The sequence below is a fragment of the Stegostoma tigrinum genome, chromosome 12 (assembly GCF_030684315.1).
Source record: "Stegostoma tigrinum isolate sSteTig4 chromosome 12, sSteTig4.hap1, whole genome shotgun sequence".
In the NCBI taxonomy this organism is placed as follows: Eukaryota; Metazoa; Chordata; class Chondrichthyes; order Orectolobiformes; family Stegostomatidae; genus Stegostoma; species Stegostoma tigrinum.
Genome location: NC_081365.1, coordinates 18,082,690 through 18,103,942, shown reverse-complemented (window position 1 = coordinate 18,103,942; position 21,253 = coordinate 18,082,690).

The following is a 21,253-nucleotide window of genomic DNA, read 5'->3' as shown; positions in this document are numbered from 1 at the left end:
TGGCATTGGAAAAAGGAGAACTGAAGAGATAGGCGTAAAGGAGTAAGCTGGTGTCTGTGTGATTTTTTAAATGGACATGCAAAAACAAGACTATATCAATTGGATATAAAAAAGGATTCTCCGAAGAAGAGTCAAAAATGACAGACCTGTCTCCATAATCATTAATATGAAGGAAAGAAAGAAAACAAAACAGGAATCTGGAGCCAAAATACTTCTTCATTGAGTGAAAAAAAAACATCTCTTAAGAATTGGAAAACTGGGATTGTCTGGAATTATTACATTTTGAAAAAAAACCGGGGATCTTGTGAATGTGCTTGATGTAAAACTGATTGGGACCTGAAACTTGGGAGGTTACCACCATTTTTCTTTATCCTGCGCATTTGGGCCAGGACTAGCCCACTATCAAACCTGAGGAGATCTCAAATGCATTTTTTTAAACCGAGGCGGTCGCCAGATGTGAAGAGTCGCGAACGCTGTGCGTTTGTAAGAAATAAGTATTCAAATCAAGGTTATTTTGCATTTTATATTGTGAACTTATTATGTAACTTATGCATTTATATATTCCTTTGTTTCTGACACTACGAGTTGACCTCGGCCAACCATGGACCCAAAACAAAAAAAATCAAAAACAGAAAAAAGGTGAAAAGAGAAAAAAAAATATGCAATGAAACATTATGGCCTTGATTTATAACTCTTTTTAATGAAATATGCTTTATGTTTACATATGAAACTCTTAGCACATAGGATGCAAATTATATATGTATTAAAATAAGCCTGGCTTTCATTCAGAGTTTGTTTTTCCCATTGTTAATTATACCTCAAGCTTATCGTAGCATTTTCTGACACAGAAGGTGAGAGGGTTGGTTAAGGCCCATTAAAATGATGGCAGCCACACGTGTATATAGGCAACTGTTTACATGCCTGAATATCGAATAGATGGAAACTCTTACCTTATAAGATGGCATATTATTAGAAACCAGTTAGAAAGGCATAATGGACTTTCTGAATAAAAAGAATTCAGTAGTTTTTTTTTCAATAAAATTAATTTTATTGCTACAAAATGTGCCAAGATAACCATTTACATGACATAATTCCCACCCCCTTTTAATGGGATTACAACATTCACTTTGTCAAACGCTGGCTAAAATCACACAGCCTTGAAAAAGTAATTAGGAAGAGAAATGAAGATTTTATTTCAGTCACAGGATATGAGTGCAGCTGGCACAGTATCACTTGCAATTATTGCCTTTCCTGATTGCCCTTGAGGAGATGGTGCTGAGCCTACTCCTGAACCGCAGTAGTCCATACTGTTTAAGTACACACACAAGTGTTGTTCGGAAGAGAGTGTTCCAAGATGTTGATCCATGCAGCGACAGAGGGCACAACAAAAAGACTGAGCTATGAAGCTTTCAACAGCCAAGTCTTCACAGCTTAATTCTATTCCAGATGTGTACAAAATAGAAAAGCACTAAAATGGTTATATTTTGTCCCACAAGTTACAGCCCATGCTTGGCATTTGGGTCTTTTCTGCATTGCCATGTGAATTTAGAGTAAAGGATTATCTTGATTTTAGACTGAGGCTTAATGAGATTCCATCACGGAACTTCTTTTATTTCAAAAATTTACTTTAATCATTAAAATTATCTTCATATGTACAAATAGTCACTAATGCAGTTTGGTTCTGTACAGTAGCATGTGAAGAAACAAGCAAACAATGGATTTTGCCTCCATCCAACAAACAAACCAAAGTCATCCCTTACTTGCACAAGGTTAAATTTACAAGCATTTGAGGCACCGGAAGGGTCCAATAACTGACCCCATTTAACTTCGGCAGAAAGACCTCAGACAGTGGTCTTTCCCCACTGCACCTTGGCAACAGCTGCCCCAAGCTCTAATCCATCCCTCAGCGCATAGTCTTGGACCTTGAAATGTGCCAGTCTGCAACACTCGGTTGAGATCAATTCCTTGCTCTGGAAAACCAACGAGTTTCTGGCAGACCAAAGAGCATCTTTCATGCAGTTGACGGTCCTCGGGTGCAGTTGATGTTTGTCTTGGTGTGCATCCTGGGGAACAGGTCATGGAGCACAGAATCTCGCTAATGAGACTCCGTCAAGGAATCTTAACCTGGACTCATGCTGTGGTCTGATTTGGGTTTTGCTTGCACTTATATTTCAGCCATTTTGTCAATGTAAAACATATACACTTTGTAATGGTGACATTCATGCTCAAAATTCATCCTTTTTTTAGTCCAGTATTTGCAAGTACAACATGTGTTGGACTGCCATAATTTGTCAGGGAGTGATATGTTCAGAGCTGCCATTTTTCCTTTCTGTACACTTCTCAAATCTTTCTGAAAGTAAGATGAATTCAAAATGTTCAGGAGCTCCCCAGCCAAGCTGCAATATTTCTCAAAGAAGCCTAAGCAAGAATAAGAGATGTATCAGAGTTTTTTATATCTTCATAACATTTTATTTTACATTTATATGAGTGAGAGAGATAATGCAGCTTCTTGTTGCTATATATGAATAGAATTCAGTCAAAAAATACTTGTCAGTATTGGCTACAAAACTTGTTTTGTAGACAATGGTAAAAATGTACATTTCAAAGTTGCATGCTCCTGACTTTAAATAAATGGTTTCACAGCACATTGAAACATGCATTATCACAATCTGTCTGTTGTTACATTTTACTTCTCAGGAAAAGCAATATTTAGGAATTTGTTTTCTGAAACAAATTTCATCAGTCGAGATTAAAATATAATTCTTGTTGTTGAACTGGTTTTGGTAACTCCAACATTTATAGCATTCATAGGCCATTCAAGACAACAGGTCTATCCCAGTTTTATGCACTGTACAAGTCTATTTCCAGCATACATCACCTTACTCTAGCTACGTACCCACATGATCTTTTCTCCATGGTATACTCCCTCATATAATTTCCCTTAAATGTAGTTGTGCTATTCATTCATTTGGTAATAAGTTGCAATTTTTAACCACCCTTTGGGTGGGTGGATTTGATAGCACAGTCAGAAATTCAAAGCTAGAAATGAGTACTTTGTTTTTTTTGTCACAATGAGATTCAGTAACCTTCAAGGAGAAAGAAGGGCAATGACAAGTGATCAATTAAAGGTGAAAGTGCAAGATAACAATGATGGACTCAACAGTAGATGCCCAGCTGAGTCAAACAGGTTGTTTAAATGCTATGAAAATTAAGCAGGTTGTAAAGGATTGTCAGACTTGGAGGTAAACTAGAAACAGGGGTTTTACTAGCTGCCAAAAGAAATGATTTTGGCATTTACATTTTTCAGTTAGAGGAAGTCATAGCTTATCTACTTCCTGATGTCTGAAAGATGGCCTGGCAACATAAAAGTGGTTACAGAGTCAGGGATGCTGGCCTAGAGATAGAACTGAGTATAACCCCTTTGTCTGCAAATCAGCCATCTCAGTCTTCATTACAGATCTCCAGAAACACGCATAGCAGTCTTTGAACAATTCAATTCAGTCTAAAAGATATAATGAAATGGGATGAAGTCATTGGAGACTGCAAAGACTATGGGCCTGAAAACAATAGGTTTGCAATATTACTAAGACTTGTGCTCTGGAACTAGCTGTGCCTTTAGCCCAGTTGTTTCAGTATAGCTATTACATTGGTTTCTACCCAACAAAGTGTACAATTGAAACAAAAACAAAAATTGCTGGACAAACTCAGCAGGTATGGTAGGATCTATGGACAGAAAGCAGAGTTAACAGTTTGAGTCCAGTTAAGGGTCAGTGAATCTCTCCAGCAATTTCTGATTTTGTTTCAGATTTCCAGCATCTGCAGTTCTTTGTGCTACATTAATGTGTAAAATAGCCCAGGTGTGCCTGTCAACAAAAAGCAGGACAGATCCAATCGGTCATTGACCATTCGGTCAGTCTCCTCTTAATCACCAGCAAAGTGATTGAAAAGGGTTGTCAACAGTTTTGGAAGCAGCAGTAGCAAACGAATTACTCACTGATGTGTATTTGTGTTTCCCCAGCACCACTTGGTCTGACCTCTTTACAGACGTCATCTGAATGTAGATAATAGATCTAGATTGCAGAGGCGAGGTGAGAATGACTGGCCTTGACTTTTGACTGAGTATGGCATTCAAGGAGCCCTGGCAAAAATGGTGTCAATGGGAAAAACTCTTCACTGGTTGGAGCCCAACATAGTCGAAAGAAGGTGGTCGTGGTTGTTGGAGATCAGTCACGTCAGCGCCAGGGCATTTCTGCAGGACCTCCTCAGGCTGGTTTCTTTGGCCCAACCATCATCAGCTGTTCGGTCAGAGACCTTCCCTCTCTCATGATGAAAGACTGGGGATATGCGCTGACAATTGCACAATGTTCATAACCATTCATGACTTCTCAGATACTGAAGCAGTCCATGTTTATATCCAGCAAGACCTGGGTAATATCCAGGATGAGTGGCAAGTAACATTTGCACCACACAAGTGCCAGGCAATGACCATCTCCATTCAGAGAGAAACAAACCATCACTTTTTGACATTCAGTGGTAATACCAGCATATAATTCCCTCAATATCAACATCCTGGGGTATACCAATGATCAAAAACTGAATTGCACAAACTTTCTTAAATACAATAGCTGGAAGTAAAGGTCATAGACTAGGAATATTGCAGCAAATAACTCCTTTCCTGTCTCCTCAAAGCCTGTCTACTATCTACAAGGCAAAGTCAGAAGTGTGATGGAATATTCCCTGCTTACCCAAATGAGTGCTGCTCCAACAAGATTCAAGTAGACACCATCCAGGACCTCACAGCCTGCTTGATGTGGACCCCAAATATCATGTGCATTATTCCTTCCTTTCACCAGTGATGCTCAGAGGGGCATTTGCATTCTGTCTATGCGATGCACTTCAGTAGCTCACCAAAGCTTCTTCAACACCAGCTACCAAATCTATGATCTCATTCCTGGAAGGTCAAGGGCAGCAGCTACCTGAGGACATCACCAACTACAAGTTCCCCTCGAAACTACTCAACATCCTGATTTGGAAATATTTCATTGTTCCTTCACTGTCATTGAGTCAAAATCCCGAAAATCTCTACCTAACAGTACTGTTGGTATTCCTAACCCACAAGAAGACAGCTCATCGCCACCTTCTCCAATGGAGAATAGGCATTAAATGCTGGACTAGCCAGCAATGCCCACAGCCTATGAATAAATTTTTAAAATTGAATTACATATGAGGAAAAAGGAACTTCACAATATCAATAGTATGTTATTGTTGCTGAAAGGAGGGGTCGATGAGTTTTCAGGATTCACTCAGCTCTCATGTAATTTATGTTATCATTTCAATGTTCTGATTGGTCAATGATGTGAGGTGCTGGTGTTGGACTGGGGTGGACAAAGTCAGAAGTTACATGACATCAGGTTACAGTCCAACAGGTTTATTTGAAATCATAAGCTTTCAGAACACTGTTCCTTTGTCAGGTGAAGTCAGATGATGACTGGTGTGTGAACTCTGACTTGATTGGTCAAGGGGGAAGAATTTTCTATAGGGAGGCTTTGAGATCCTCTTTACTGATAAAACGCTTATTAGTACCAGACAAAGTACTGAGATACTCCTGCGAAAAGCCCTGAAATATTGCAACACTCCTGAGAAATGTTGATGTACTTCAAAGATTTCTCAACTGCTCCTGTCATCTACTGAGTTATGGCATGCGACTGGGAACACTCTAGATGTATTTTCATAATATCAATTATATGAAGAAAAACAGTATTAACTTTACTTTGAAAGATTTTCATTTGTGTTTAACTGAAAAAAAAACAAAGCCAACTAAATGCAAATGTGATTCTATCATGGGTCCTCTTAGATCTCTTCATAACCTATTGAAGTTACCTAGAATCATGATCAGGGCAATACAGTGCACAGCTGGAGGAACACAACAGGTCAGGGAGCAGCGCAGGAGCAGAAAAGTTGATGCTTTGGGTTTACACCCTTCAGAAGGACCCAGTTACACTGCACAAACCTGAATCCCAGCGACTATTCGTGTGACAAGAACAACTGGCATTTAATAAAATGCTCCAAAGTGCAATTAAAGCAAAATTTAATACAAAGTCAAGTCTTTTTTCAACCTTTAATAGAATATAAGCATCACTGCCAAGGCGATAATTTGTTGCCCATTCCTAACTGTCCATGAACTGAGTGGCTTGCTGGGACATTTCAGTAGCTCATTAAGAGTCAATCATAATGCTGTCAGTCTGAAGTCACATGGGGGCTAGATCAAGTAAGGACAACAGATTTCTTTCCATAAAGGACATTAGTGAACCAAATAGGTTTTCATTTCAATTGATGTTACTGTCAGGGTCACCACAACCAAAATTAGCTTCCGGTTCCAGGCTCTGAATCCTGGAATTTCCTCATTTGTAGCTTTGAGTAAAATTTAAGTTCTATTAGCTATCAATGTGGGATATAGATGCATGTCCAAATGATTAGACTGAAACTCTGGATTACTAGGCCAATAACACCACCATTCACCAAACAGCAAGATCAAAAGGTTAGTTTTTTAAGCGAGAAAGATGTGTAAAGAAGCAGTGATGTTTTTGGGTCATAATTTCGGATCATGAGGCCATGGTAGCTGCAGACACAGCCATTGATTCTGGAGCAATTAAAATCAGAAATTATTAAGAGACAGAATTAGAGAAATGCAACTATGTTTTTGTTTTGATTTGATCTATTGTCACTTGAACAGAGGTACAGTGAAAAGTTGTGTTTTGCATGCAGTATAGGCAGATCATACTGTGCAAAGTGCATAAGGGTAATGGAACAGAACGAGGAATATTATATTGCAGCTACAGAGAAGGTGTACAAGGAATTAAATTAAATTTAAAATTCGAGAGGTCCAGTTAAAAGTCTAATAACAGGAGAAAAAGCTGTTGATATGTGTGTTTAAGTTTCTGTATCTTCAGCCCAATGGAAGAGGTTGGAAGAGGCAGTGGAAACAGACAATGATGGCATAGATATATAGGCAGAAGCCCAAATAAGCTAACAAGATTGCAATCAATCTGGTTAGGGAGCAGACAGTTTCCATTCGGAGTGATTGGCTGATGGCTAGGGAACAGAGTTTGCAGCATGGGTTCAGGACAACGATACCAGTTCACAGCATCCTGTTTCCAATGGTGTTGGAATAGACAATCTCCGCATCTCTCTACAGATGTTAGTGTGTGTTCTTCAGTCTGTTTTAGAGGCTTTATAAAAAATTCTCTTGTGGACGTGGACATCGCTGGCCACCCAGTGATTATTCCTCACCCCCAGCTGCCCTTGAGAAGAGGGTAGTGAGCTACCTTCTTGAACAACTGCAGTCCACCTGCTGTAGTCTGAGCTGCAATGTTGTGCAGGAGGAAATTTCAGAAATTTGATCAAATGATGGTGAAGTAATGGTGATTTATTTATATATTTCTAAGTCAAAATTTTGAAAGGCTTGGAGGGGAGTGGGTAGTCATGAGGCAAGGCAGGATCAGAAAAGAATTGTGGAGACGTGTGTGTGTGTGTGTGTGTGTGTGTGTGTGTGTGTGTGTGTGTATGTGTCTGTGTGTTTGTGTGTGTGTGTGTGTGTGTGTGTGTGTGTGTGTGTGTGAGTGAGAGAGAGGCAGAGTGGGAGTGTATGTGTATATATGGCTCCACATGTGTATGGATGGTTTGATGTGTTTCTGTGTTTATGGCTGCCAGATCTTTCCCAATCCTCTGGCTTACTACTACACTTTCTTGTATTCTATGAGCTTTCTTTCAATGTGATTCTATCTTTAATTTCCCTGGTTACCCATGGTTAGTTTGTCCACTTCCTAAAATCCTTCTTCTGCAGTGGGATATGTCTTTGCTGTAAGTTACGAACTAGTTTCTTAAATGTCTCCCATTATTAATTTCATCCCTTTTCTGCAAATTTCTCCCCTGTCATTCAAGTCAGCTGTATGTTCATTGCTTGTTAGTTACCTTTACTTAAGTGTAGTTCTATTATTTTCGAATTTCTGTTCTCTCCCTCCCAAACTGAATGTTGAATTCTACCATGTTATGTCACCAATTTCTGGGAGATATTTTACTACATGATTATTTATTAAACTTGCCTCATTACTAGATCTCCAATAACTTGATCACTGTTTGGATCCATAACATATTGTTCAAGGAAGCCAACTCTATGAGTTATTCCTCATGGCTACCTCTGCCACTCTGACTATCCCAATCTACATGGAGATTAAAGTCACCCCGATTAACATATTGTCTTTTTTACATGCCCTCATTATATCCAATTTTATTGATGGATGACAATAAAAATTGGATTGAGATTGCCACTTTACTTATTTCCAATAGACAATTGTCAGGCCAATGTTTGAAATCATACTCAATGTATGCTGAGAGATAATGGGAACTGCAGATGCTGGAGAATCCGAGATAACAAAGTGTGGAGCTGGATGAACACAGCAGGCCAAGCAGCATCTTAGGAGCCTTTTCTGATGAAGGGTCTAGGCCTGATACATCAACTTTTGTGCTCCTAAGATGCTGCTTGGTCTGCTGTGTTCATCCGGCTCCACACTTTGTTATCTCAATGTATGCTGATCCAGTATATCATCCTATACAATGTCTATCATTTTTCTAATTAAAGCCCCATGGTTTTCTCTGAAAAAAAAATGCTTCAGCAGTATACAGTTTCCACCCCCCTCCTTTTTTTTCTGTGAAAACTGTGTTTATTGAGACTAGTGCACAGTCTGGAAACATTTGAGGTTAGCCACAGTAGGCAGGGGTGGGAGTGATCTCTCCTCACACAAAAACATTGAGATCCAGGCCTCAGAGACTGAAACAATGCCAACTGCAGTTTGTGTGCAGAGACTGCTTACCAGGAGAAGGGAACAAGTGTGAGGGAGGATCCACTGATGGACTCTCAAAGGTGCATCTTGGTAAGACAAACCAAAGGATGGTGTCATCCATTGCTGTGCTCGTGTGTTTGTATCTGGTTGCTTCTGACAGTAACAAGTGGTGGAAGACAGAAATAAAGGAAAAAATGGAGGACTGAGTACATTCCTTTCGCATTGCTCCAACTTTCAGAAGTTTCCTTAAGATGTAGGTGGCCAAATTTGAAACTGGAGTTAAACGACTGATGACAAATTAGCATTTTCCAAATTACACTTCACTGAGGTCACTGTATGCCATAGGATACCAATTTGTAATATTAAAGTGAGCAAACTGCAATTTTCAGGTGAAGACGTTGGAAGCTCATTGGTAAGTGGCTTTCAAAATGGCACCAACAGCCTCACGAGCATTATCAGTGCAGTAAAGCTATTGACTTCACATTGAGATTGTTCGTACTCCATTGAGCTGCCTGCTATTTTCCTTCCACTTCTTACTCAGTTTGATTATTGTTAAGGAACTTCAACATACTATATACTTGTACAGCAAATCCCACAGCCTCAACATCTCCTAAATCTCCATACAGCCAATAGGATGTTTTTAATGTGTAGTGACTGTGGTAATGCAAAAAAAAAGCTCAATCTTATTTTTTTGTTTTGACTAAGTGTCAGATTCATTGATTTTAACAGACAGTTTCTCTCCAATGGGGCCTAGTGAGATCGCTTGCTGCATTTTGCCAAAATTGCTGAGTTAGCCCCCTACCCTGCCTATAGTGCCCACTTCCAGCCCGATTCTACACTCACTATTCCTGGGAGAACTCACCCCCTTCCACCCTCATTTACCCCACACCTCTTAACATACAAAGGGAGCATGGTGAGTGTAATTGTATACTGTTTCTCCACCCACCTTGAAACCAGGGTGCTTCAGACATGGATACAACCCCTTCCAAATTATCGCACTCCCATCTATGGAACACCATAGTCCCACTTACAAATACAGCTACCCCCTTCACCTTGGTCATCCCGCATTCCCCCAATACCCACAAATAGGTTGCTGAGTCTGAGTGAACAAAAGAAGTATGCTTAGTAGGTTTGCAGATGACACTAAAGCTGGACGTGTAGTGAACAGCAAAGTAAGTTACCTCAGAGTACAATAGAATCTTGATCAGATGGGCCATCGGGTTGAGGGTGGTAGTTGGAGTGTAATTTAGATATATCTGAGGTGCTGCATTTTGCAAAGGCAAATTTAGGCAGGACTTATACACTTAATAACACTCAGGAGTGTTGCTGAACAGACAGACCTTGGAGTGTAGATTAATAATTTCTTGAAAGTGGAGTCGCAGGTAGATAGGGTAGTGAAGAAGGCATTTGGCATTCTTGCCTCTATTGGGTCAGTCAGTGAGTATAGAAGTTGGGAGGTCATGTTATGCTGTACAGGGCATTGGTTAGGCCACTATTGGAATGCTGCATGCAATTCTGGGCTCCGTGGTATTGGAAGGATGTTGTGAAACTAGAAAGGGTTCATAAAAGATTTACAAGGATGTTACCAGGGTTGGAGGGTTTGAACTAAAGGGAGAGGCAGAATAGACTGGAGTTATTTTCCCTGGAGCGTCAGAGGCTGAGGGATGACCTTATAGAGATTTATAAAATCATATGAGGAACAAAACAGGAAACGGACAAGGTCTTTTCCCCGGGACTGGGGAATCCAAAGATAGAGGGCTTTGGTTTAAGGTGAGAGGGGAAGGATATAAAAGGCAGCTAAGGGACATTTTTTTTTATGTGGAGTGTGGTGTGTTTATTGAATGAGCTGCTAGACAAAGTGGTGGAGACTGGTACAATTACAGCATTTAAAAGGCATTTTGATGAGCAAATGAGTAGGAAGGATTTAGAGGGATATGGACCAAATGCTGGCAAATGGGACTAGATTAATTTAGGATATCTGGTTGGCAGGGATGAGTTGGACCGAAGGGTCTGTTTCAATGCTGTATATCTCTATGACTGTATGAGTCTCTCTTCCATAGCTACAGCCTCCTCTGCAGCCAATAGGAAAGATTTGGAGGTGTACAGGCCAAACACAGGCAAGTGGGACAGGTTTAAGTTTGGGAATATAGTCAGCATGGACTTGTTGGATCAAAGGGTTTGTTTCTCTGCTGTATGACTCTATGACTCTATAACCTTTCCACTAACTTTTCTGGATGGACTAACCGTGGCCCATTTTCTTGAGCAACTTAACTGGACAGCCCTGAATGAGAAGTACTCAAACCTCTTACAACCCAGAGAATTGCATATCTCCCTGCTTGTGTTAGCCCTATCCTCAGGGCTGGTCACTGGGCAATCAGGACTCACAATGACCCACTCTCTGGGCTACAGAGGCCTGGATCCCCTGATTAAGAGCACCCCGAACAGAGGCTGACTGAGGCTAAGCCCCTGGACTGGTATTGGAGGATGCCCTTGGCTTCCTGTGCCAGGACTCCCTGACTCACCTATGCCTCAGTAGACTTGCTGGGGATGATATCTCTAAGAGTTTGATTGGTGGCTGCTGGATTGCTGCGCACGCTGCTATTCATCCTTTAGAATGGACTCTGGCATTTTTCCCATGGCCAATGTCAAGCTAACTGGTCTATAGTTTGCTGTTTTGTCTCTACCTCCCTTCTGAAATGGTGGGATTATATTAAACATAGAACTATATCTATGTATAGTACGTATAGACTTAGCTATCCTCCAATCCAGAGCCAGTCAAATTTTGGAAAGTGGCCATCAGTGCATCTGGTATTTCTAGGGCCACTTCCCTAACTACTTTGGAATGAAGGTTATCAGGCCCGGCGTCGGGGGTGGGGGGGGGGGGGGTTACTTTTGCTGTTAATCCCATTAGCTTCCCCAGTACCAATTCCCCATAAACACTTATTTCTCTCAATTCCTCTCTCCCATTAGACCCCAAATTCTTCTTTTTTTTGAGGTGGTATTTGTGCCTTCCTAACTAAAGTATGTATTTGACTGGTCTACCATCTCTTTTCCCCATTATAAATTCCTCTGTTTCTGACTGTAGAGTATTTGTATCTGTCTTTATTAACCTTCTTCTCTTTACATGCCTACAGAAGCTTTTACTATCGGTTTTTAAGTTGCCTTCAAGCTGACCCTCACACTGGGGAATATAGGCAAATGTAAAGGTTCTTCACTGCCAGTGGGGTGAGCTGAAATCACTATGTTTCTGTTCTGTCTTCAATGTTGAGAATTTTTTGTATCTGCTGACTGCTGGGATAAGAAACTGTGTATTAATGAGGTGAGATGTGCAGTCAATAAGGTAATTAACAAGCAATAATCCCCCTTAATCAGCTATTCCCCACTGGCCAGTGAGAATCTAGACTCGATGTCTGGGCTGTGGTTTAAAAACATGTAGTTTTGTGAAGTCAAATGCAATAGTAAAAATGTGATGACATTTAAGATAGGCCTCGCTGGATTTCTCACACGGATTCTGCCACATTTTTCAATATATCCCACAACTTTTAAGGGCCCATAACATTCTGCTTAGCAACAAATTTGTACACAGCAATTGCTTGGGACTTATATCATGGTCAGGACACATAAGTGTTGCTATACAACTGTTATTATTAGTTAACACCCATTTGACCATTCAATGGAGCTCACTTTGTTTTTTTTCGCTGACAGGGGTTTCTTTGTAGTTCACAACCATCCTGTTACATTCCTTTCAACATCTTAATTTTTGTCAAACAGCTTGTGCAGGGGAAGGAGATGAAAGGCACCAGCGGACTGCCAATCCCTCTGGTAATGTAGCGGGACAAATATGTTCACTGGGCCAGAGGTCAAGGATAGAGAAGAATTTGTCTTATTTTTATGTGGTAAGATGATTGTCCACAACAAATGCATTATCCTGACACAACTATGCTCAACTATTTGTGGAAATTTAGCGATATCTTACCTTACTGACAGTTTAAGAGTGTGGGTGGCAAACTCAATGCAATAGGCAGTTTGCAACCTACTGCGCCCACCCCCCACCCCACTTACCCCTCCCCTGTCCCCACAAAAATTACACCAGCACTTGGTAGGGGGAGTGGTGTGGGGTGGGGTGGGTGAAAGATGGCGCCTGCCAATGGCCCAATTGAGGAAGTGGGCAATTAATCCCCTCTTAAAGGCCTCACCCCCAACACCAGGCAAGATTGAAGCAAGAGGGAAGAGGGTTTTGCAAACAGGAATGCAGTGCTGGAGGAGTGGGAGTGCTGAGGCAATTGGTCACCAAATGATAGAAGGGCCAGTAGCCCAACTCCCAAGCTTGTTCTTAAGTCGGTCAGACCTCAGCTTAGGGGCAAAAATATGGGAGTGGAGTTCAGAGCTAAACTGTGGTCTTGGAAGCTGCATAAAGGTCTCACTCATGTGTTTCCAAACTGAGATTTCAGTATCATACCAGCACTACAGTTTTTACTGGGGATGTGAGTTCAAGTCTGTAGTGAGTTCAGCCAGACCATAGAAAATTATAATGAATTACATAGAGTCAATAGCAGAAAAATGGGCATGTTCCACATGAGCCTCCTCTGTCTCCAACTAACAGCTTTTCCTTCTCATATTAGGTGCCCCTTGAAACTTGTTTGACGATTCAGATATAGTGGGCCTATGGGCCGTTAGAAGATGATGAGAAGCACATGTTGAAATAGCTTAGTTATTTCGGGTCTTCCCTGCATTCTGCAGTGAAGCATGGCACATCAGTAACAGATATCTAGGCAACACAATGAACAAGTCTAGTGGACGTAGCTCTTGTGAATGCTGTTTTGGAGAGTTTGAATGTTTGAAATCTCAATTCTTGATTAGAAGGGAAAGTCGCCACTGTCATACCAGACCACTGGCCTCATAAAGTAAGACAACGGGAGATGCTCTAATGTGAGGCTTTCTGTGCCTCAGGTGTGAGGAGAGTTGGAGGAGTGTGCTTGATGCAAACTCAGTAAGTGAGGGGATTCACCCCACACTGTTTTTATTACTCTGCATGGAAAACCAGCCGTCCAGACAACCGAGCTAACTCAGTTATTAGTTGGCTATTCTGTAAGCTGCTCCTACACTTTTTTGGGGAATACAGCTAGTCCATGATATCAGAATTGATCGTTTGAAGATATATCTTGCAATTGTTAACACTCTTTATAATCATTTTGGATGAAATATTGACAGGAGTTATCAGATTGTGAAAGGCATGGATAGAGTGGAAACATTGAGGCTTTTCCCCAGAGATAGCGGTCGATTACGAGGGGACACAGATTCATTGAGCTGGAGGTGGGGTGAGAGGTGTGCGGGAGAGCTAGTTCAAAACACATGTGCAAGACAAGTTTATCACACAAAGGGTTGTGAGTGCCTGGAGTGTGCTGCCACAGGAAGTGACACAATAACAACATTCAAGAGGCACCAGAATAAATACATGAACAGGAAGGGAATAGAGGGATACAGGCCCTGTAAGTGAAGACAGTTTTGGTATGGAAGGGCAAAATGTGTCAGCGCAGGCTTGGAGGGCTGAAAGGCCTGTTCCACCCCTGTGTTGTTATTTGTTCTATTGGCTTTAGTTGTGGAAAATGAAATGGGGGAGATCTAACTGTGATAGTAGTCAAATTGTAAAGAAATCACCCTTTACAAAATGGTCAAGTTCCATTTTCAAATTGTGTTACCGAATGGGTTAGGGCCTCAGTCATTTATTAATGACTCGGATAATGGTATAGAAAGTCATATTTCCAAATTTGCTGATGACACAAAATAAGGTGGCATTGTGGACAGCGCAGATGAGAGTCTGAAATACAAAGGAATATTGATAGACTAAATGAACCTATAAAACTGCGGCAGATGGAATTCAATGTAAGAACGTAGGAACATAAGAATTAGGAGCAGGAGTAGGCCATCTGGCCCTTCGAGTAAGCAAGTGTGAGGTTGTCCATTTTGGACCAAAGAATAATAGATCAAGGTACTGGCTAGGCAACATGAAGTTAAGTACAATAGTTGTCCAAAAAGACTGGGGTTCAGGTGCATAGATCTTTAAAATGCTACAAACACAGGTACAGAAAGTAATCAAAAAAGCTAATAGAATGCTGGCCGTTATATCTGGAGGACTGGAGTACAAGAACGCAAAGGTTTGCTGCATCTACAAAAAACTCTAGTTAGACACCATTTGGAAATGCTGGGAACTACACCTTAGGAAGGATATATTGGCCTTGGAGGGAGCACAACATAGATTTACAAGAATGATACCTGGACTTCAGGGGATAAGTTATGAGGAGAGTTTTTCTGATGAAGGGTCTTGGCCCAAAATGTCAGCTTTTGTGCTCCTAAGATGCTGCTTGGCCTGCTGTGTTCATACAGCTCTACACTTTGTTATCTCTTTATACAAATTAACCCTGTTTTCTCTATAATTTGGAAGACTAAGGTGTGTTCTAATCAAACTGTTCATGATACTAACAAAAAAGACAGGGTAAATAAACATGAACTATTTCTGCTAGTTGGGAATTTTACACTAGGGGACATAATCCATGAATTAGGTCCAGAGCATTCAGGACAGATGTTAGGAAGTATTTTTGCACACAAAGTGTTGTAAAGATTTGGAACTCTCTTCCACAAGCAGCAGTGGGTGCTGGATCAGCTGGTAATTTTAAATATTACTTGGATAAATTAATGCTAAAGAGAAATATTAAGGGATATGAGCTAAAGGCAAGAAATGGAATTAGACCACGGATCAGCCATGATCTAATTGAATGGCAGAACAGGCTTGGGGGTGCTGAATGGTTTACTTCTGTACCTTAGTTCCTATCATCAAGAGAGAAAGATAAGGATGCTGGTCTAGAAAAAAACATGGTTTGACTCAAAAGAAATATGGCTGAAATGAACTCAGCAGAAAGGATAGGAAACATTGATGTGAATAAGTGATGAGTGCTTGTCCCCAGGAAGCCCTGTGGTGAGGGATTAAGCAGCAGTTTATTCTTAGATAAGAAAGTGTGAAGCTGGATGAACATCTCAGGAGTACAAAAGCTGACGTTTTGGGCCTAGGCCCTTCATCAGAGAGGGGGATGGGGTGAGGGTTCTGGAATAAATAGGGAGAGAGGGGGAGGTGGACCGAAGATGGAGAGAAAAGAAGATAGGTGGAGAGGAGAGTATAGGTGGGGAGGTAAGGAGGGGATAGGTCAGTCCAGGGAAGACGGACAGGTCAAGGAGGTGGGATGAGGTTAGTAGGTAGGAGATGGAGGTGCGGCTTCGGGTGGGAGGAAGGGATGGGTGAGAGGAAGAACAAGTTAGGGAGGCAGAGACAGGCTGGGTTGGTTTTGGGATGCAGTGGGGGGAGGGGAAGAGCTGGGCTGGTTTTCGGATGCGGTGGGGGAAGGGGAGATTTTGAAGCTGGTGAAGTCCACATTGATACCATTGGGCTGCAGGGTTCCCAAGCGGAATATGAGTTGCTGTTCCTGCAACCTTCGGGTGGCATCATTGTGGCACTGCAGGAGGCCCATGATGGACATGTCACCTAAAGAATGGGAGGGGGAGTTGAAATGGTTTGCGACTGGGAGGTGCAGTTTTTTATTGCAAACCGAGTGGAGGTGTTTTGCAAAGCGGTCGGTCCCCAAGCCTCTGCTTGGTTTCCCCAATGTAGAGGATGCCACACCGGGTACAATGGATACAGTATACCACATTGGCAGATGTGCAGGGTGAACCTCTGCTTAATGTGGAAAGTCATCTTGGGGCCTGGGATGGGGGTGAGGGAGGAGGTGTGGGGGCAAGTGTAGCACTTCCTGCGGTTGCAGGGGAAGGTGCCAGGTGTGGTGGGGTTGGAGGGCAGTGTGGAATGAACAAGGGAGTCATGGAGAGAGTGGTCTTTCCGGAAAGCAGACAAGGGTGGGGATGGAAAAATGTCTTTGGTGGTGGGGTCGGATTGTAGATGGCGGAAGTGTCGGAGGATGATACATTGTATCCGGAGGTTGGTGGGGTGGTGTGTGAGAATGAGGGGGATCCTCTTTGGGCGGTTGTGGCGGGGGCGGGGTGTGAGGGATGTGTTGCGGGAAATGCGGGAGATGCGGTCAAGGGCATTCTCGACCACTGTGGGGGGAAAGTTGCGGTTGTTGAAGAACTTGGACATCTGGGATGTGCGGGAGTGGAATGCCTCATCGTGGGAGCAGATGCGGCGGAGGCGTAGGAATTGGGAATAGGGGATGGAATTTTTGCAGGAGGATGGGAGGGAGGAGGTGTCTTCTAGGTAGCTGTGGGAGTCGGTGGGCTTGAAATGGACATCAGTTACAAGCTGGTTGCCTGAGATGGAGACTGAGAGGTCCAGGAAGGTGAGGGATGTGTTGGAGATGGCCCAGGTGAACTGAAGGTTGGGGTGGATTGTGTTGGTGAAGTGGATGAACTGTTCGAGCTCCTCTGGGGAGCAAGAGGCGGCGCCGATACAGTCATCAATGTACCAGAGGAAGAGGTGGGGTTTGGGGCCTGTGTAGGTGTGGAAGAGGGACTGTTCCACGTAACCTACAAAGAGGCAGGCATAGCTGGGGCCCATGCGGGTGCCCATGGCCACCCCCTTAGTCTGTAGGAAGTGGGAGGAGTCAAAAGAGAAGTTGTTGAGTGTGAGGACGAGTTCAGCTAGGCGGATGAGAGTGTCGGTGGAGGGGGACTGGTCGGGCCTGCGGGACAGGAAGAAGCGGAGGGCCTTGAGGCCATCTGCATGCGGAATGCAGGTGTACAGGGACTGGACGTCCATGGTGAATATGAGGTGTTGGGGGCCAGGGAATTGGAAGTTCTGGAGGAGGTGGAGGGCGTGGGTGGTGTCACGGATGTAGGTGGGGAGTTCCTGGGCCAAAGTTTATTCTTAAATGCTTTTGTCCATATTTATGCACTTGCATTTCCTACATCCCAAATCCAGTTTGACTCAATTCCCTGTTGTAAGATACCAAATGAATCTCTAGCTCATGCCCACTACCTGGACCCAGCTGAACACAACTACTGTACAACTAAGATTGAGATGGTGTCAGTTGAAAACTGTACCAGAGGAGGGAGATGAAAAGAGGTGAGTAGCCTCTGATAACATTTTTTTTTACCTATCACCAATACTTTTATACCTCACTAACAAAAGTGTTGAAAAATCAAAAAACAAACTGATGATCTATTTTCATAATTTTTCTCATGGGCTGCTGGGGATATGAGTGGCATGGGGGCTCAGTGGGTAGCACTGCTGCCCCACAGCACCAGGGATCCAGGTTCATTTCCATCCTCAAGTGACTGTGAGGAGTTTGCACATTCTCCCTGTGACTCTGTGGGTTTCCTGCAGGTTTTCTGGTTTCGTCTCACAGTCCAAAAATATGCAGATTAGGCCTAGGATTGGCCATGCTAAATTGTCCTTAGTGTCCAGTGATGTGCAGGTAGAGTGGATTAGTTGTGGGGAGTGCAGTATTTGGGTCTGAGGTGGGATGCTCATTGGAGGGTAAGTGTGGACTTGATGGACTGAATGGCATGCTTCCACACTGGAGGCATTCTATAATTAATCTTTCATGTGTCTAGGACTTTAATCCTTAATTCCAAAAGAGTCCAGGCTAGTCATGAAGGGTTGCAATGATAAGTCGTGGCCAGTTATCTTCTGAATGTTTCAAACTGGTTACCCAGGGATGTGACTGAGGCTGCCAGCACCAGAAACCTTAAATGCACTGTCCAATTTCCTTTTAGTGAGGTGACCAATCGAGGGACAGACATAGCACACACCTACATAGTTTTGGTCTGAACTCTGAGGTCAACAGATCACCCATTATAGTATTTTTCCAGCTCTGTATCTTCCTGAAGCCTCATAGTCTCAAGTTGCCCAGGAAGCAAATTGCGGCACAAGGACTTGAGTGTTGATTCGTGTTAGACTCCTTGTTGTTTGAGCATGTGCAAGCTATAAGTTATTTCATTGTCCTTTATGGGTCCTCTCAGGTTGGAATTGTCGGGTGCGATCTTGAACTGGTAATTGGTATTTGGAGGATTTTCTGCAGCTGCACGAGCTCTGGCCATTCTCTGGGCAAGTCAGAAGTTGTGAGTTTGATATCAATTGTCTTTGGAACACACCAAATCAACCTTCAGTGCTTTCATACTCGTGGCTGGTCAGCTCTTGTGCTTTTCCAAATGAGAGAGAGGAATGCAGAGGTAAGACTGGCTTTTTTTTGAGTGTCCTCTTTTGTACTGGCCACCTTGTTTCTGTTTTGTGCAGTGAGCTTGAATACTTCTAACGACCACATGTGGAGAGCAGACTATTTCTGCAACTCGTTTTGACTCACGTGGCCCATTCCTGTCACAACCATCCCACTGAGCCTAAACTCTGTTACCTCTTCCTTCACATGAAATGACCAGATGAAGATTAATGCTGACCAGCTGACTCACTCAAACACTCTTCTTGTCTGCCTTTCATCCATTAAGCTGCTTGTGACAGAGCCGATGGAAATTGTTCTGATGTAGAAAAATTCAATTTATTAAATCATCTGACTATTCTGCTTGCTGTGCCAGTACTGGTTTTACTGTCCCATTCTCCTGCTCATTCTCATAACGCCTCAAAACCTTTCCTTTTCAAGTATATATTCAATTCCCTTTTGACAGTTACCATTAAATCTATGTCCTTTGTCATCTGAGTCAGTATATTTTAGTTAAGAGCTGCACACGGAGACAGGTCTCCACATCATCCCTGTGGTTCTCAGTCAGCCAACCAATGTTCACACTCTCTCCCCATGAAGGCTATTCATCATGCTATAGTTGCTACCGTTTGGAATCTCGCTGATCTTTCCCATCCCCAGTTTCCCCTGTTTATCTGCAGCTGAACAATTTTGCCGAAGTCTTTCAAGATTATGTACTACGTCGACTTACAATTCAGTATTTTGCATACTGAGCTGATAGCACAGTCCAATACTGCCATCTGCTGGACATTATCCATTCATACAGCCCACATGGTGTTTTGTTTTAATTATTAGCCTGGGGGTTCCCTTTAGCACATCGGCTGCTGAATCAAACATGACATGAGACTAATCATTCTGGACAAAATACAAACACTTTCAGACACCTGGAGGGGCCCTGCAGTAAAATATTGGTACTAAAGGAGGATTACGATCGGATGCCTCTCTCACTACAAGCAATGTCCCTAATTCTGATGTGTAATCACACTGACCTCCACTGCTTTGGAGACTGCGGTAGAGTTTCTAAACATGAGGTGTGAGCGAAAGCCAGAAAGATCAGGCAGCACTAGATGCCACCCTACAGTATGCCCTGAGCCACATTTCTCGGCTTTGCCAGGCCTGCTCACCTGTCAGTGACTGAAAACTGACTTCGCTGGCTTTGGGCCAACAGACTGTAAAGGTTTAGTTTCCACTGCAAGGACGCACTCTGTCAAGTATCAGACAACGGTAAGTTCCCCTGCAAGTGAACATCATTGGATTTTTACAACAATTCCCCATCATCACAGGCAAAAAGGAAAGCCAAGAAAACACTGAGCATGCTTGTTTTCATTGCTCAGACTTTTCAGTATAGGAGTTTGGACATCATCTTGTGGTTGTACAGGACATTGGTGAAGCCACGTTTATAGACTACTGTGATAATAAAGCGTGGAGCTGGATGAACACAGCAGGCCAAGAGCATCTTAGGAGCACAAAAGCTGACGTTTGAGACCGAGACCCTTCATCAGAAAAGGTGGATGGGGAGAGGGTTCTGAAATAAATAGGGAGAGAGGGGGAGGCGAACTGAAGATGGAGAAAAGAAGATAGGTGGAGAGGAGAGTGTGGGGGGGGAGGTAGGGACGAGATAGGTCAGTCTGGGGAGGACAGACAGGTCAAGGGGGCGGGATGATGTTAGTAGGTGGGAAATGGAGGTGCGGCTTGAGGTGGGATGAGGGGATAGGTGAGAGGAAGAACAGGTTAGGGAGGCGGGGATAAGCTGGACTGGTTTTGGGATGCACTGGGGGGAGGGGAAGAACTGGGCTGGTTTTGGGATGCGGTGGGGGAAGGGGAAATTTTGAAGCTGGTGAAGTCCACATTGATACTATTGGGCTGCAGGGTTCCCAAGCGGAATATGAGTTGCTGTTCCTGCAACCTTCTGGTGGCATCATTGTGGCACTGCAGGAGGCCCATGATGGACATGTCGTCTAGAGAATGGGAGGGGAGTTAAAATGGTTTGCGACTGGGAGGTACAGTTGTTTACTGCGAACCGAGCGCAGGTGTTCTGCAAAGCAGTCCCCAAGCCTCTGCTTGGTTTCCCCAATGTAGAGGAAGCCACAATGGGTACAATGGATACAGTCTACCACATTGGCAGATGTGCAGGTGAACATCTGCTTGATGTGGAAAGTCATCTTGGGGCCTGGGATGGGGGTGAGGGAGGAGGTGGGGGGGGCAAGTGTAGCACTT